We start from the raw sequence: 16,604 nt of genomic DNA, 5'->3' as shown, positions 1-16,604 counted from the left end.
TAGTCTGCAATGCTTGTACCAAGGTTTGTACAGTCAGAAGGATTGTTACTAAAAGAAGTTAAGTTCTAACGATGTCTTAACTCATCAAAACCCATATAGCAGCAAAAGCGGTCCAGGGACCAGTAATTCCAGAAGGTCCATTGCTCTATTAGCCTGCTATCTTTGTGCCCCAGAATTTTGACCCAATTATTAGCTGATGGAGAAGAATGGAAACTGCACTGCTGAGGACCAGCTTTGTGCCATGCCTTAACTGGGGGCTAGTTTAATTGGGCTTTTAGAATTGGACATGGGCTGGCTCAGGTGATTTTTGTTTTTTAGCTTGAGGTTTTTGTGGGGTGGGGAGGAAGGCAGGCAGGAATTCAGATGGAGGCAGAGACCAAACAGGACCCAAGAGCCACAGCAAGACCTGGTCTCATGAAGCCTGGACCCAAATCCTAGCTGTCCTTGGGGATCTCAGCAGAAAGATCTCATTCATTTTTTCTCTAGTCCTCCACCTTCCCAGAGTTCCACTGCTCTCTCTTCCTGCTCTTCTCCTTGTCTGGCTTATTGAGACCCTGTGTACAGCATCTCTCTGCCCTATATTCTTTTTTTTTTTTTTAACTTTTTCAAAAATTTTTTATTTTATTTTTAAACTTATTCTAACCAGAGAACTCAGCTTCTTCTAAAATCAGAGCGGCTGCCCTCATGTAACTGGCTTTCTCGGGGGGCCCCTGCTACCTCAGGGAATCTCTCTGTGTTTCTTTTATGTTCAGCTCTTCCTGAAAACTGCCTGATTATCTCTAGATAGATTATCTCTCAAGCCAAATACCCAAGAGTGAAATTTCCAGTATAAGCAACATTCTAGACCAATTTGGCCAACTGTAAATTGTAATCCTGGCCCAATCAGCTGGTACCAGAATGAAATAGGGATTGTAGGTCAAATTGCATGCCTTCATAATTCATATGTTGAAATCCCATGACCCTCAGAATGTGACCTTATTTGGAGGTAGGGTCATTGCAGTGATCTGTTAAGATAAGATGAGGTCATGCTGGAGTAGGGTGAGAACCTAATCCCGCAGGACTAGTGTCCTTATCAGAAGGGAAATCTGGACACAAACAGGCAGACAAGGAGAGAGCTGCATGAAGAGACACAGGACATAGACAGTCCTCTACAAGTGAAAGAACAAAACCTGGAATAGATCACTTTTTCATAGTCCCCAGGAGGAACCAACCCTGCCAGCACCTTGATTTCAAACTTCTAGCCTCTAGAACTATGAAATAATAAACTTCTGTTGTTTAAGCCACGCAGTTTGTTGTGGTAGCTTTAAAAAACTAATATACATTTTGTTACCTATAACTGAGATGCCGCTGTAAAAACACCTGAAAATATGAAAGTAGCTTTGGAATTGGGTAATGGGTGGAGACTGAAAGAATCTTAGGGTACATGATAGAAGGAAACCTAGATTGGCCTGAAAAGACCATTGGTAGAAATATGGGTATTAAAGGAGACTCATAAAGAAAAGAGGAGAGCTATAGAGAAACCCCACTCCAGTATTCTTGCCTGGAAAATCCCATGGACAGAGGAGCCTGGAAGGCTCCAGTCCATGGGGTTGCTAAGTGCCGGGAGCCGGCGAGAGACATTCCACTCGTGACAAAGGTCATGAGGAAGGGGGCTCGGCATACGCAAAGGTGGGATCGAGCCTCGGGAGTGCCCCCGGATATTCTCGAGCATCTACCCCCCAAAAAAACCAGAGTCTGCCTACTTTATTGCTTTGTGCTCTCACCTCTGACTTTACTGGGGGCTGTCCCCCACCACCATCTCACTCTCTCTGTCAAAGAGTTAACTTACAGCTCCAATTAATAAAGTTCCTGGGCAATTAGGAGTGTTTAAATCCAAACCCCTCAGATGGCTGTCTAACTCGCCTGACAAGTTTACCCGGACACCTACAGCTATGCATACGATTGTTTACAGTCTCCCAGCCTCCAGAGGCACGGGAAGCTTAAGATATTCAAATAGCTTAGAGCCTCTCAGAGAATTAGAAGCTGTCAGAATAAAGCTAGTAAAAGATTTCATTGATGAGCTAATGTTTGTTGCCAAGTTTTCACATCCCCTGAATTGTATCCTTGAATGTGCATTAATTAATATAGTTGGTATGTAGAAAAAATAAGTAGTGGCCTGGTGTTAGTAACTTTAGACCCTTAAGGTAGTAAATTCTTTCCTTTGTAAACCCATTACACATCCACCCTATAGGAACGTAATCTTATCTTCGGAAGATGGCGCCAAACCTTAAAATAATTACTCTTAGAGAAAATAAGTCTTTGTTGATAAGTGCTTGTCAAGAGTCATAAAATGTTAATAGGCCTCTGGCCAGAAGATGATGTAAATCACCTAAACCATTTGTATACGATAAATCTGCAGGAAAGAAACCCTGGTTTTTGATAAGCATCAAAGACTGCTGATTTTGCATCCCCTATTATCCTCTATGTGTAACTTAGGGTATAAAAGCCCCTGTTGAAAATAAAGCTATGGGCCTTGCTCACCAACGCTTGGTCTCCCCATGTCATTCTTCCCTTTAACTTCCCGCTGAGTGTCCATCTGGAGCGCGGATGTCCTCTGCGACCATTTATTTGCCTGGGCTTCTAAGACCCACTCGAGAAGGTGTCTAAGGTGGGGCACCTTCCGCTATTCGAGAGGGCGCCTGCGGCATCCGTGGTCAGAGCTAACCTGGTGTCACGGGTTATATTGATTTTCCGCGTAAACCAAGCCACTCAGCTTCTTTTCTCCACTGAATTTTCCTACTGAGCTATCCTCATTCTATTCCTCTTTATTATCTCTAATTAACATTTGAATAGGTCGCCTAGCCGTCTCTCCTTCGAATACCCTGGATCAGCTGGGGCTGGACCCCGGCAGCTAAGAGTCGGACACGACTGAGCGACTTCACTTTCACGCACTGGAGAAGGAAATGGCAACCCACTCCAGTATTCTTGCCTGGAGAATCCCAGGGACGGGGGAGCCTGGTGGGCTGCCGTCTATGGGGTCGCACAGAGTCGGACACGACTGAAGCGACTTAGCAGCAGCAGCATAGAGAAACCACTAAGCGCGGCCGAGAGGAGCTACCCCACGTCCGAGGTCAGGGGCAGCGACCGACAGTGCCAGGCTGCGATGGAAGAGCTACTCAAGTCCGAGGTCAGGGGCCGCTGCTGAGAGGAGCTACCCGACGTCCGAGGTCAGGGGCGGCAGCCAGGAGGACCTACCCCACGTCCAAGGAGTGGTGGCTGCGCGGGCGCAGGAGGTCTTAGAGGAGTTATCCCACGTTGAAGGTCAGGAAGGGCAGTGGTGAGGAGATACCCCTCGTCCAAGGTAAGGAGCAACGGCTGCGCTTTGTTGGAGCAGCTGTGAAGAGATACCCCACACCCAAGGTAAGAGAAACCCAAGTAAGACTATAGGTGTTGCAAGAGGGCATCAGAGGGCAGACACACTGAACCCATACTCACAGAAAACTAGTCAATCTAATCACACTAGGACCACAGCCTTGTCTAACTCAATGAAACTAAGCCATGCCCGTGGGGCAACCCAAGACAGGCAGGTCATGGAGGAGAGATCTGACAGAATGTGGTCCACTGGAGAAGGGAATGGCAAACCACTTCAGTATTCTTGCCTTGAGAACCCCATGAACAGTATGAAAAGGCAAAATGATAGGATACTGAAAGAGGAACTCCCCAGGTCAGTAGGCACCCAATATGCTACTGGAGATCAGTGGAGAAATAACTCCAGAAAAAATGAAGGGATGGAGCCAAAGCAAAAACAATACCCAGCTGTGGATGTGACTGGTGATAGAAGCAAGGTCCGATGCTGTAAAGATCAATATTGCATAGGAACCTGGAATGTCAGGTCCATGAATTAAGGCAAATTGGAACTGGTCAAACAAGAGATGGCAAGAGTGAATGTCGACATTCTAGGAATCAGTGAACTGAAATGGACTGGAATGGGTGAATTTAACTCAGATGACCATTATATCTACTACTATGGGCAAGAATCCCTCAGAAGAAATGGAGTAGCCATCATGGTCAACAAAAGAGTCCAAAATGCAGTACTTGGATGCAATCTCAAAAACGACAGAATGATCTCTGTTCATTTCCAAGGCAAACCATTCAGTATCACAGTAATCCAAGTCTATGCCCCAACCAGTAACGCTGAAGAAGCTGAAGTTGAACGGTTCAATGAAGACCTACAAGATCTTTTAGAACTAACACCCAAAAAAGATGTCCTTTTCATTCTCTGGGACTGGAATGCAAAAGTAGGAAGTCAAGAAATACCTGGAGTAACAGGCAAATTTGGCCTTGGAATACAGAATGAAGCAGGGCAAAGACTAATAGAGTTTTGCCAAGAGAATGCATTGGTCATAGCAAACACCCTCTTCCAACAACACAAGAGAAGACTCTACACATGGACATCACCAGATGGTCAACACCGAAATCAGATTGATTATATTCTTTGCAGCCAAAGATGGAGAAGCTCTATACAGTCAGCAAAAACAAGACCAGGAGCTGACTGTGGCTCAGACCATGAACTCCTTATTGCCAAATTCAGACTGAAATTGAAGAAAGTAGGGAAAACCACTAGACCATTCAGGTATGACCTAAATCAAATCCCTTATGATTATACAGTGGAAGTGAGAAATAGATTTAAGGGACTAGATCCGATAGATAGAGTGCCTGATGAACTATGGACTAAGGTTCGTGACATTGTACAGGAGACAGGGATCAAGACCATCCCCATGGAAAAGAAATGCAAAAAAGCAAAATGGCTGTCTGGGGAGGCCTTACAAATAGCTGTGAAAAGAAGAGAAGTGAAAAGCAAAGGAGAAAAGGAAAGATATAAACATCTGAATGCAGAGTTTCAAAGACTAGCAAGAAGAGATAAGAAAGCCTGCCTCAGCGATCAATGCAAAGAAATAGAGGAAAACAACAGAATGGGAAAGACTAGAGATCTCTTCAAGAAAATTGGAGATACCAAGGGAACATTTCATGCAAAGATGGGCTCGATAAAGGACAGAAATGGTATGGACCTAACAGAAGCGGAAGATATTAAGAAGAGATGGCAAGAATACACAGAAGAACTGTACAAAAAAGATCTTCACGACCCAGATAATCACAATGGTGTGATCACTGACCTAGAGCCAGACATCCTGGAATGTGAAGTCAAGTGGGCCTTAGAAAGCATCACTACGAACAAAGCTAGTGGAGGTGATGGAATTCCAGTTGAGCTATTTCAAATCCTGAAAAATGATGCTGTGGAAGTGCTGCACTCAATATGCCAGGAAATTTGGAAAACTCAGCAGTGGCCACAGGACTGGAAAAGGTCAGTTTTCATTCCAACCCCAAAGAAAGGCAATGCCAAAGAATGCTCAAACTACCGCACAATTGCACCCATCTCACATGCTAGTAAAGTAATGCTCAAAATTCTCCAAGCCAGGCTTCAGCAATACCTGAACCATGAACTTCCAGATGTTCAAGGTGGTTTTAGAAAAGGCAGAGGAACCAGAGATCAAATTGCCAACATCTGCTGGATCATGGAAAAAGCAATAGAGTTTCAGAAAAACATCTATTTCTGCTTTATTGACTATGCCAAAGCCTTTGACTGTGTGGATCACAATAAACTGGAAAATTCTTCAAAAGATGGGAATACCAGACCACCTGATTTGCCTCTTGAGAAATCTGTATGCAGGTCAGGAAGCAACAGTTAGAGCTGGACATGGAACAACAGACTGGTTCCAAATAGGAAAAAGAGTACGTCAAGGCTGTATATTGTCATCCTGCTTTTTTAACTTATATGCAGAGTACACCATGAGAAACGCTGGACTGGAAGAAACACAAGCTGGAATCAAGATTGCCGGGAGAAATATCAATAACCTCAGATATGCAGAAGACACCACCCTTATGGCAGAAAGTGAAGAGGAACTAAAAAGCCTCTTGATGAAAGTGAAAGAGGAGAGTGAAAAAGTTGGCTTAAAGCTCAACATTCAGAAAACGAAGATCATGGCATCCGGTCCCATCACTTCATGGGAAATAGATGGGGAAACAGTGGAAACAGTGGCTGACTTTATTTTTCTGGGCTCCAAAATCACTGCAGATGGTGACTGCAGCCATGAAATTAAAAGATGCTTACTCCTTGGAAGGAAAGTTATGACCAACCTAGATAACACATTCAAAAGCAGAGACATTACTTTGCCAACAAAGGTCTGTCTAGTCAAAGCTATGGTTTTTCCTGTGGTCATGTATGGATATGAGAGTTGGACTATGAAGAAGGCTGAGCACCGAAGAATTGATGCTTTTGACCTGTGGTGTTGGAGAAGACTCTTGAGAGTCCCTTGGACTGCAAGGAGATCCAACCAGTCCATTCTGAAGGAGATCAGTCCTGGGTGTTCTTTGGAAGGAATGATGCTAAAGCTGAAACTCCAGTACTTTGGCCACCTCATGCGAAGAGTTGACTCATTGGAAAAGACTCTGATGCTGGGAGGGATTGAGGGCAGGAGGAGAAGGGGACAACAGAGGATGGGATGGCTGGATGGCATAACTGACTCGATGGACGTGAGTCTGAGTGAACTCCGGGAGTTGGTGATGGACAGGGAGGCCTGGCGTGCTGCGGTTCATGGGGTCACAAACAGTCGAACACGACTGAGCCACTGAACTGAACTGATGGAGAAACCTCCTATTGTCCCAGAGAATACATATACCATCATGAACAGGATATTGCAAGAAATATGAGTGTTCAAGGTGCTTTTTATGAAGTCTTAGCTTGGCCTCTGATAACAAAATACTATGAACTAGGTGGCTTAAACAACAGACATTTATTTCTTATAGTTCTGGAGACTGGGAAGTTCAAGGTCAAGGTATGGACAGATTTGGTTCCTGGTGAGGGAATCTCTGTATGACTTAAAGATGACTGCCTTCTCACTGTACTCTCACACAAGAACAGTCTCTTCTTCTTATAAAGACTGTCCTCCCATCATGGAGGTCCCACCCTCCTGACCTCATCTAAACCTAGTTGATTCCCAAGGCCCCATCTCTAAGTACCATCACACTGGGGGGCAGAACTTCAACATAATTTGGGAGAGGGAAGGGAACATGCACATTTAGTCCATAATGAGGTCACAGATGGAAATGTTCTTGGAAACTGGGGGAAAGGTGATCCTTGTTACAAAGTGGCAGAGGACTTTGCTGAGTTATGTTCTATTGGATAGAAGGAGAACTTGTAAGCAATAATCTTGGATATTTAGCTGAGGAAATTTCCAAGCAAAGTGTTGAAGACGCAGCCTGCTTTCTCCTTGTTGCTTACAGTAAAACACAAGAGGAGAGAAATAAATAGAAGAAGGAACTGCTAAGTAAAAAGAAACCAGTGTTTAGTGATCAAGAAAATTCTCAGTGTATCCAGACGGCCTGCTCTGGAAACAGAGCCAAGGGTGTGTCCAGACAGCCATGTTCTAAAGAACTTCGCCCAGATCCAACAACCATCTCAGCCATTTTCTAAAGCGGTGACCCATGGATCCAACCAACCATCTCAGAGAAGTTAGGAATAGAGAGGCAGTTATCCACGAAAGGCCTGTGCAGGTTCTTCTTGTCTGATGTCTTGGACCCCCAAGAATTGCATAAGAGGCCAAGATGTTTTCTGAGAATTCTTTATGAACAGAACACAGCCTACTTGGACTGAAAGACAGAGAGGTGAGATGAGATGAAGGAAGAATGGCTTCGGGGGCAGGGCCAAGGATGCTGAGGCTGGCACCCTTGCAACAGCCACCCTGGTCCCAGAGGGCACAGTCTAGGGCCAGGGCCACCCCCTCCTCGGCTCCTGAGCGCGGGCAAAACTAACACAAAAGATGGCAGATTAAACATGGCAGACAAATCCCTGTTGGGGGATATTTGAACAGGAAGTTTTGCTTTGGAATATAAGGCAAATACCTGGATACAGGTGCTTTATATATTTTATGTAATTTAGTCCTTATAGATGACGTGGGCATCAGTTTTATTCTCCTCATTTTACCAGCTGGAGGCCTAACCCATTTTCTTGTGATCTCATATCTGGGAAACTGAAGAATCAGGATTTAAACCCAGGTCTGATCTCGAAGTCTTCAGTTTACTAGAAGTATGACATCTGGGACTTTGCAATGACAGCGAAGAGGTTAAGTAAAATTAACTAAACTCACTCCATGGGATGAAAGCTAAATATACTTTACTATTTTGATTATTAAAGCATTAGTGTGTATTTGTGGGCACGTGTATGTGTGTAAAAATTAAGACAAAAATATAAGACCAAATATCTAATAGCCCTTCCAGAATGTGTATGTGTGCATGTGTGTATCTATATAATTTCTATATCTATATTCCTATCTGTATCCACACCCAAATTCGTATCCCTATCTATCTCTCTGTGTGTACATAAAACAAATAACAAATAGCACTGACATAGTAATAACTTCCAACCCTTCAATCCTCTTGAACTAGGAATGTAAAACCTTCAGTCCAGGATGACCAAGGGAAATATCTCTTTTTCATTTACTGCCAATCTGTAGATTCTTTCTGAAAGCATTCACCACTCTCACCATCTGCATTTGAAATGGCTGCTTCCTTACAGCAGAGATGTTAATGCTGTTTTCGAGAATTCTCAAATCTCTTGGCAGCAATGATTTTTAAAGTTCATTCTTCAAGTCTTCATGGCCTGCTGGAATTTAAGATTTTTTCTTCCTTCATTCACTTTGCAATATGCCAGTCAGAGTTGCTTATCATCTGGAAAGATGTTTTGTCTCTCTTTTAAACGGTGTGACATATCTCTGCCCCGTCTTTTTGAGCTTTTTTTACTCTATTATGTTCTGTGTCGCTGTACATGAATGTAGGGAACATTTTATAAACTTGTGCCTTTTAATCTGAGAGGCAAATTCCAGGCTGATCTCCTTTTAAAATAATATCTTAATACTACCTGTTCACCCTATTGAATAGCCTCCTATGTGCAGAAAAGTAGCATTTTGCAGTTTATGCATTTCCTGGCCATTATTATATAGATCCTATTAAGATATAAATAGCCAAAATAAAATTCTAAAAATTCGATATAACATTCATTTCAAGATCCAACCTCAAATAATCACAGAAAATTGGTCTCTGCTATTACTGTAATCTTGCTTTTGTTATTTTGTTTCATTCTGTTTTGTTAATAGAGATTAGTATAGCTCTCTTTTGTTTTTGTCTGTCTTCCATGGTTCCTGGGCTACTTGAAGTGGTTTGTTTTAAAAAAAAAAAAATCTGTCCAAGTATATCATGAAGTGGCAGCTACAGTTTTTGCCCAAAGGTCCACAGAGACATCAGCTGGAGACCTTCTTATTTTCCTGGTGGAGATCTGACAATTAACTGTAGAAAGCTCCATGAGCTTTCTTCCATGTTTACTTGTATATCCCCCATGACCAGAGAAGCACTTGGCACATAGAAAGTGCTAAATAAAGAGAAGAGAAATTAAAAACAAATTACAAATTCTAAAAATACACAGGTATAGGCTACAAACTCAGGAGTTCTAATGAATTCAATTTTATGTGATTTCTATCAAAAGAAGAAAAAAATGTATGATGCATTTATAAGTGTACATGCTGTTTTATCAAATATATTCTTGATAGGAGAGAACTTCTAATTTGACCAAGTGTTAATGTGAATGGATTCCTTCACTTATAACTTTACACATCTGATGTTTGGAAGAATTTCCACAAACTAGCTTCTGGCTCTGTATATTTCAAACAATGTGTTTTCTCTGCTTCTCTGCTATGTATTTCAAGTACTGGGTAGCAGTTGGACATATATGATTTCTGACACTGTATCTTCACATCAAGATGTCAGGTAAGCTGGGCCAAAGTCCTATAGGAGTATTTCTGGAGCTATTTCTATATCAGAAGAGCTAGAACTATCTAAACCATACATGGAAGCCATAGAAAAGCATGTTAATATATCCCACAGGAGCCAAACCAAGTGTGTACTCAACTGTCCCAAGACAAAGCCTATGGCTACTTGACATTGCTGGGCACAAGGCAAGTGTGATGAAGGGGGACTCGGAATGGAAAAAGAGATGATTAAAATATTTGCTTTGGCAAATTTTACAATTTAGCTGCATTGGCTTCATGGTAAATACACCTTTGGTTTATTCAGAGGTAAGCATGTCACCCACAACTTGGGGAGAAGTTAGTTTTAGTTGCTAGTGGGCATCCTGGTCTTCCCTTGAATAGAGTATGGAGGGTAAGAGAAGGGATCTCTCCTTCTGCTGAGGTTGCTAGGCTGAAACAATATGATGAGGCAGCAGTATGAAGCAAACAGGACCACCAAGAGGGAAAAAGCTGAGAGGGAAGAAGGGCAGAGAGAATGACACTGTTTGAGCTCTTAAACTGGGCCATGTGTGAATTTAGCTACAACTCTGCACTCTCCTGATCTGCTGATCTCCTGATCTCCTGCACTCAACAGGCTTCCTTTCTAACTCAAGCCAGTTTGAATTTGGGTTTCTGTCAGTGAAGCCAGGAATCCTCACTAAAATACAAAATGATCGGCCGCCAGCATTATTTTGCTAGTAGAAATCTGAAATAATCTCATATTGCTGAGGGGAAAAAGTAATTTCAGGACATATGGGTAGTTTCTTCATTGAAGGTCTGGAATATTATTTTAGGCAGAGTTCAAGTACCCTCCAGTAATCGTGACAGTGATACTTTACATGTACACAGCATTCTGAAGGCTCAAATTGCTTTTATACACATTATCTTCTCTCATCTTCACAGAAGATATGCATTTTTCATCAGTCTTTCAAATGAAGAAACCAAAGGTTCAGAGGGGTTAAATCACTTGCCTAAACCACTTGTTCAGCTGGAACAGTCGTCCTGCAGGCTCCTTGAGCACACCAGAAGACCCAGAGCTTCCCAAGCCCACCAGAAATTATACTTCTGGTCAGAAGATAAACCATCCAACACCTCTGGGCCAGATCCACTCCTGGTCTATGACTGCTAGTTCCTTTGTCTTTTTATCACCTAACCTTCCAGATTTTACTGATCCCAGCAACTTTAACTTATCTGACTACTTTCTCTTAATACTTTGCCTAAACTCCAAACTTTTAAACTCCTTCCCATATCCTAACTGCCGAGAGCCACAAAGTTTCTGGTCTTTGTCTTACTAGCTTGATATCAAGTCTTTATTAAAATTTTGACCACCAAGATCTTTAAACATGATTTCTACCTTTACCTTTAGACACTTTTCTGGCTACTTTATAAGATGGGTTCTTGATTCTTTGACTTACCTAACTCCAATCCTAATCCTTGTCCAGTGGCTCAGCGGTAAAAAATCTGCCTGCATTGCAGGAGCCACGGGAGATGTGAGTTCGATCCCTGGGTAGGGAAGATCCTCTGGAGAAGGAAATGGCAACCCGCTCCAGTATTCTTGCCTGGAGAAAAGGGAGCCTGGCAGGCCACAGTATATAGGGTCGCAAAGAGTCAGACAGGACTGAAGCAACTGAGCATGCAATACTAATTATGACTGCTCTCATCTTCCTGAAGTATTCGACTCCCTATTGTTCATTTGCAGAGGAGGAGGTGGAAAGTGGGGCAAGGGAGCAAGGAGAGAGAAAATGAGACACAGTCATCCGGCCTGTGTTCCATCTTATGAGTATGGTTGGAAAACTAGAGACTATCAAGAGCTTACAGGTTCTATTTTAAGGGCTTTGAGGTGATACTTTTCCTTAGGAATGGAATGCCAAGAAATAGCACAAAATTTCAGAGATGTCATCTTACTGGCAGAAAGAGCGTTGATTCTAGGGAACAATTCATTTCTGACCATTTCCCTAAATGATGGTTCAAATAGAGTAGTCTTCCTCTTTGCAGTTAGAACGAACCAGGAGAAGCCCAGTGTGAACTGGCAGGAGGTGCCCAAAGAGGCTGTTCTGCAGAGCATGTCACTGCTACCTGGTCAAGGGGTCCTGCTCAAATTAGTTCCCACCTGAGAGAAGGGTGTGGCCTCTGCAAGCACTGGCCAGGAAAGGTCTTCATGAATAAAGGATTCAGCATTGCCGTGTATCTAAAAGGCAAGATATTGTGGATTCAGTCGGGGTATCTTCAGGAATGGAGGAAAGGTGAGACCAATAATCCAACAGGCATTTAAATATCATTTCAGAAGGGACTTGGGAACTATAGTTCAAGGACCCTGAGAGCAAACACTGTGAAAGTTTTTCACAGTTTTGTAACTTGTGCATGTTTAATTTTTAACATTGTATGTTTCCTACAATCTCCTATATAAAGACAAGGGTTGTATAATGAAAAGAGCTACACATTTGCATGAGGGATAAAAGAAACTGGGAACCCCAAAGCCACGAATCTCAGGGGATAGAGCGGGAGGTGGTAGCTTCCCCCTTGGACGGAAGAAAGAGTAAATAGAAGGTCTTCTCTTGAGACTTGGCGCTAAGACTTAGAAATACCTAAGAGGTTCTCTGGTGGAAGTAGCAATGTTTGTTGTCTCCCCCAGACCAATACCTAGGCTCCCTTCTCCATACTGGGAGAGCTAGACTTTGTTTCACACCCTCCAGATGATAGATCCTGATTGGACTAAGCTAATTATGGTGGTGACATTTCCCTTGTCACTGATCAACTGGTGGTAGGCATGTCCTGGCTAATGAAATGTGTGTAGAATTCCCTTGGAGAGCATGCACCTGGCAAAGTTTTTCCTGTTTGGGGATTTTTTTAAGCTCTTAAAAAGATACACACAAAAGAAAAACAGATCTTATTTTATGGGATGTTGCATCTTCATATACTGGGTTTTAAGAGAAGTGTTAATAAATTTTAAATAATTTAAATCATATATAGTATGTTCTCTGATGAAAATGCAATTAAATTAGAAATCAACAATTGTAAGATATCTGGAAAACTCACAAGTATTGAGAAGTTTAATAATATACTTCAAAATAACCTATGAGTAATAAATAAATTGGTGGTTCAGATGGTAAAAGAATCTGCCTGCAATGCAGGAGACACAGGTTCCATCCCTGGGTTGGGAAGATCTTCTGGAGAAGGAAATGGCAATGCGCTCCAGTTTTCTTGCCTGGAAAATCCCATGGACAGAGGAGACTGGCAGTCTATAGTCCATGTCATTGCAAAGAGTTGGACAGGACTGAGCAGCTAACACTAAAACACACTAACTAATAAACAAATTATAAGGGAAAGTTGGAAATATTTCAAACTAAAAGATAATAAAAGTACAACATATCAAAATTTTGGATTCATCTAAAATTATTCTAATAATTATTAAATCCACAGTTTTAAATGCCTATATTAGAAAAATAAAAAAGATATAGCATGAAATAAATGCCCTAAGCTTCCACTTCAAGAAGCTAGGAAACAAAGTGTTAAGTAAGCCTGAAATAAACTTAACAGAGTCAAAATGGAGATCATTAAGGCCAGAAATCAATGAATAAAAACAGAGAAAATTAGCAAATCCAAAGGTAGCACTCTGAAAAAAAAATTTTTTTAAAGACAGAGAGGAAAGACTTATTATGAGTATAGGAAATGAAAAGAAGATATATCACTAAAAAGTATACAGTCATTAAATGGATAATAATAGAATACTGTGAAATTTTATGCCAATAAATTTAACAGATTACATGAAATTAACAAATTCTTTGAAAAATAAAACATACCAAAAATGACAGAAAATCTAAATAGCGCTACAATCATTAAAGAGCTTGAATTTGTTACCAAAAACCCTCCCCCAAGGAAAAGTCCAGGCCAAGATTTTTTCACTGCTAAATTCTATTAAAAATGTAAAGATGAAATAATGTCACTCTGTCACAAATTCTTTCAGAAAATAGGGTTGGTAAAAATACTTCTGAACTCATTCTATGAAGGCATTCATGCTGATGTTAAAAACTGGAAAATACATCAAAGAGAAGAAAGGAAGGGAGAGAGAGAGGAAAAGGAAGGAGGAGGAGGGGGAAAAGAGAAAAGAAAATTACAGCTTCATAAATATAGGTACGAAAAATGGCATACAAAATATTAGCAAATAGAATATCTCTCCATATGATAAAAAAGAAATCTCTTAAGAAAAACCAATAGCTAGTACTTAATGGTGAAATAGTGTACCTCTCCCTCTTAAGATTGGGAATAAGGCAAAGAAGTAGGTTCATACCCGTGCTGTTCCATACTGTACTGGCCACCTAGTCAGTACAATAAGATAACAAAAAAAGATAAAAACCATAAAGATTGGGATAGAAAGAATGAAACTGTATCTATTCACAGACAACATGATTGCTTATATAGAAAATCCAGAGTGTCTATAAAACCACAATAGAAATAATGTTAGTTTATTCATATCCAGGATACGAAGTCAGTATACAAAGGATTCAATTGTATTTTTAATAAATAGCAGCAAACAATTTTTAAATTAAAAACAATTCCACTTGCAATAGTACTTTAAAACACATAAGATAAATAAATAAATTTAAGAAAACATGGGCAAGACCTATATGCAAAAACTTAATGTGAGAAAATAAAGACCCAAATAAATGGAGAAATGCCATTTTACATGAATTGGAAGGCTCAATATTTTCAAGATGTCATTAACCCCCCCAAACTGCTTTATGGGTTCAATAAATCCTGAGTCATTACTCCATCAGGAGTTTTGATAGAAATTAATAAACCAATCCTAAAATTTATATGGAAATACAAAAAACTTAGACAACCCAAAGCAAATTGGAATAAAGAGAATAAAGTTGGAAGATTTGTATTGCTTGACTGAAACACTATAAAGCTACAATAGTCAAAACAACTTAGTACTTGTATGAGAAAAGAGAGAACAGTGCAACAGAAACGGAACAGAAAGTCTGGAAATAGGTCCATATTTACACAGTCATCTAATTTTGAACAAAGCCATCAAAACAATTCAATGGGGAAAGGAAATCATTTCAACAAATGATTCTTGAATAACTGGATATACATACAGAAAAAAAGAAACCTCAACCCCTCTCCCACAACTCCCTTATACCATTCACAAAAGTTAATTCAAATGGGTCATACATTTAAACATCAGAGTTAAAACTATGAAGCTTTTAGAAGGATGCAGAAAGCAAAATCATTAAAAAATTTTTTAGTTTCTGTTTATCAAAAGATACTATTAATAAAATAGAGAAACCATATACTGAGAAAAAAAATGTTAGCAGAACATATACATGAAAGAAGAGTGGTATCCATTATGTGAAAATAACCCATACAACTCAGTAAGAAACTGACAAATTCAATAAAAGATTTGGAAAAACACTTCACAGAAGAAAGAGATAAAAGTGACATATAAGCAAATGAAATGAAAAGTGCTGTGTTATGGAAATGCAGATTAAAACCACAGTGGGACACAACAACCACGGCTAAAATAAGAAAGACAGCAACAAACATTGGCAAAGATGTGATGCAATCCTAACACATATATTGTTCGTGTAAGTGACTCTCATACATTGTTAATAGAAATGAAAAAATTTTACAACCACTTTGGGAGATGTTCTGGCAGTTTCTTAAAAAGTTAAACATAATTTTTAAAAAATAATCATGAAATTCCCTGGTGGTCCAGTGGTTAGGACTCTGTGCTCTCACTGCTGAGGGCCTGGGTTCAATCCCTGGTCAGGGAACGAAGATCCCACAAGTGATCAGGTGCAGCTCCTCCCTGTGCCTGCCCCAAAAGAGTAAATTTAGTAAGGTAATACACACTAATTTTTTTTTATAATCAGCAATTCTATTCCTGACTATGTACCTGTGGTAAGTAGTACAATGCTCCCCAAAAGGTCAAGGTCCTAATCCCCAGAACCTGTTTTACATACAAAAGAGAATTAAGGCTGCAGATGAAATTAAGGTTGCTAAACACATTGTCCCGCTGCTGCAGCAGCAGCAGCAATGTAATTACAGGATCCTTTAAAGTGGATTGTTGCTCAATTGCAAAGTTGTGCCAACTCTTTGTGACTCCATGAAGTACAGCACGCCAGGCTTCCCGGTCCTTCATTAATTCCCAGAGTTTGCTCAAACTCACGTCCATTAAGTTGGTGATGCCATCCAACCATCTCATCCTCTGTCACCCCCTTCTCCTCTTGCCCTCAATCTTTCGCAGCATCAGAGTCTTTCCCAATGAGTTGGCTCTTAAGGGAGGCAAATGACTAGAATCAGATGTAAGGGTGATTGCAGAATGGTCACAGAATCGCAACAGCGCTGGCTTTCAAGATGGGAAAAGGGGCTGTGAACAAAGGGGCATGGCCTCTAGAAGCTGGGAAATGTAAGGAAACATTTTCCCTTAGACTCTAGAAGGGAACACAGCTCTGCCAGCACCTTGCTTTCAGCCCAGGGAGACCTGTGCTAGATTTCTGACCTGCAGGACTGTAAGATGATACACTGTATTGTAACTTTTGCAGTTTGAGGTGCAACAGCAAAAACCTCTAAGTTTGTGGTTATTTGTTATAGCAGCAATAGAAAGCTAATACGGTACCCAAGGGAAATGAAAGCATATGTCTCAAGAATGTTCTTAACAGTTTTATTCATAATAGCCAGAGATTGGAAATAGCCTGGATCTCTACCAACAGGATAATGGATAAA

At 40.9% G+C, this 16,604-nt stretch overlaps 1 non-coding gene across 1 annotated transcript; it reads left to right on the top strand.

Moving 5' to 3' along the window:
- The first annotated feature begins 15,579 nt into the window (after positions 1–15,579).
- On the top strand, positions 15,580–15,652 carry TRNAE-CUC. The gene has a single exon. It is a non-coding gene; the product is annotated as a tRNA-Glu (tRNA).
- The last annotated feature ends 952 nt before the right edge of the window (positions 15,653–16,604 follow it).

The sequence above is a fragment of the Bubalus bubalis genome, chromosome 1 (assembly GCF_019923935.1).
Source record: "Bubalus bubalis isolate 160015118507 breed Murrah chromosome 1, NDDB_SH_1, whole genome shotgun sequence".
NCBI lineage: Eukaryota > Metazoa > Chordata > Mammalia > Artiodactyla > Bovidae > Bubalus > Bubalus bubalis.
This window is presented reverse-complemented; position numbering and strand designations above follow the sequence as displayed.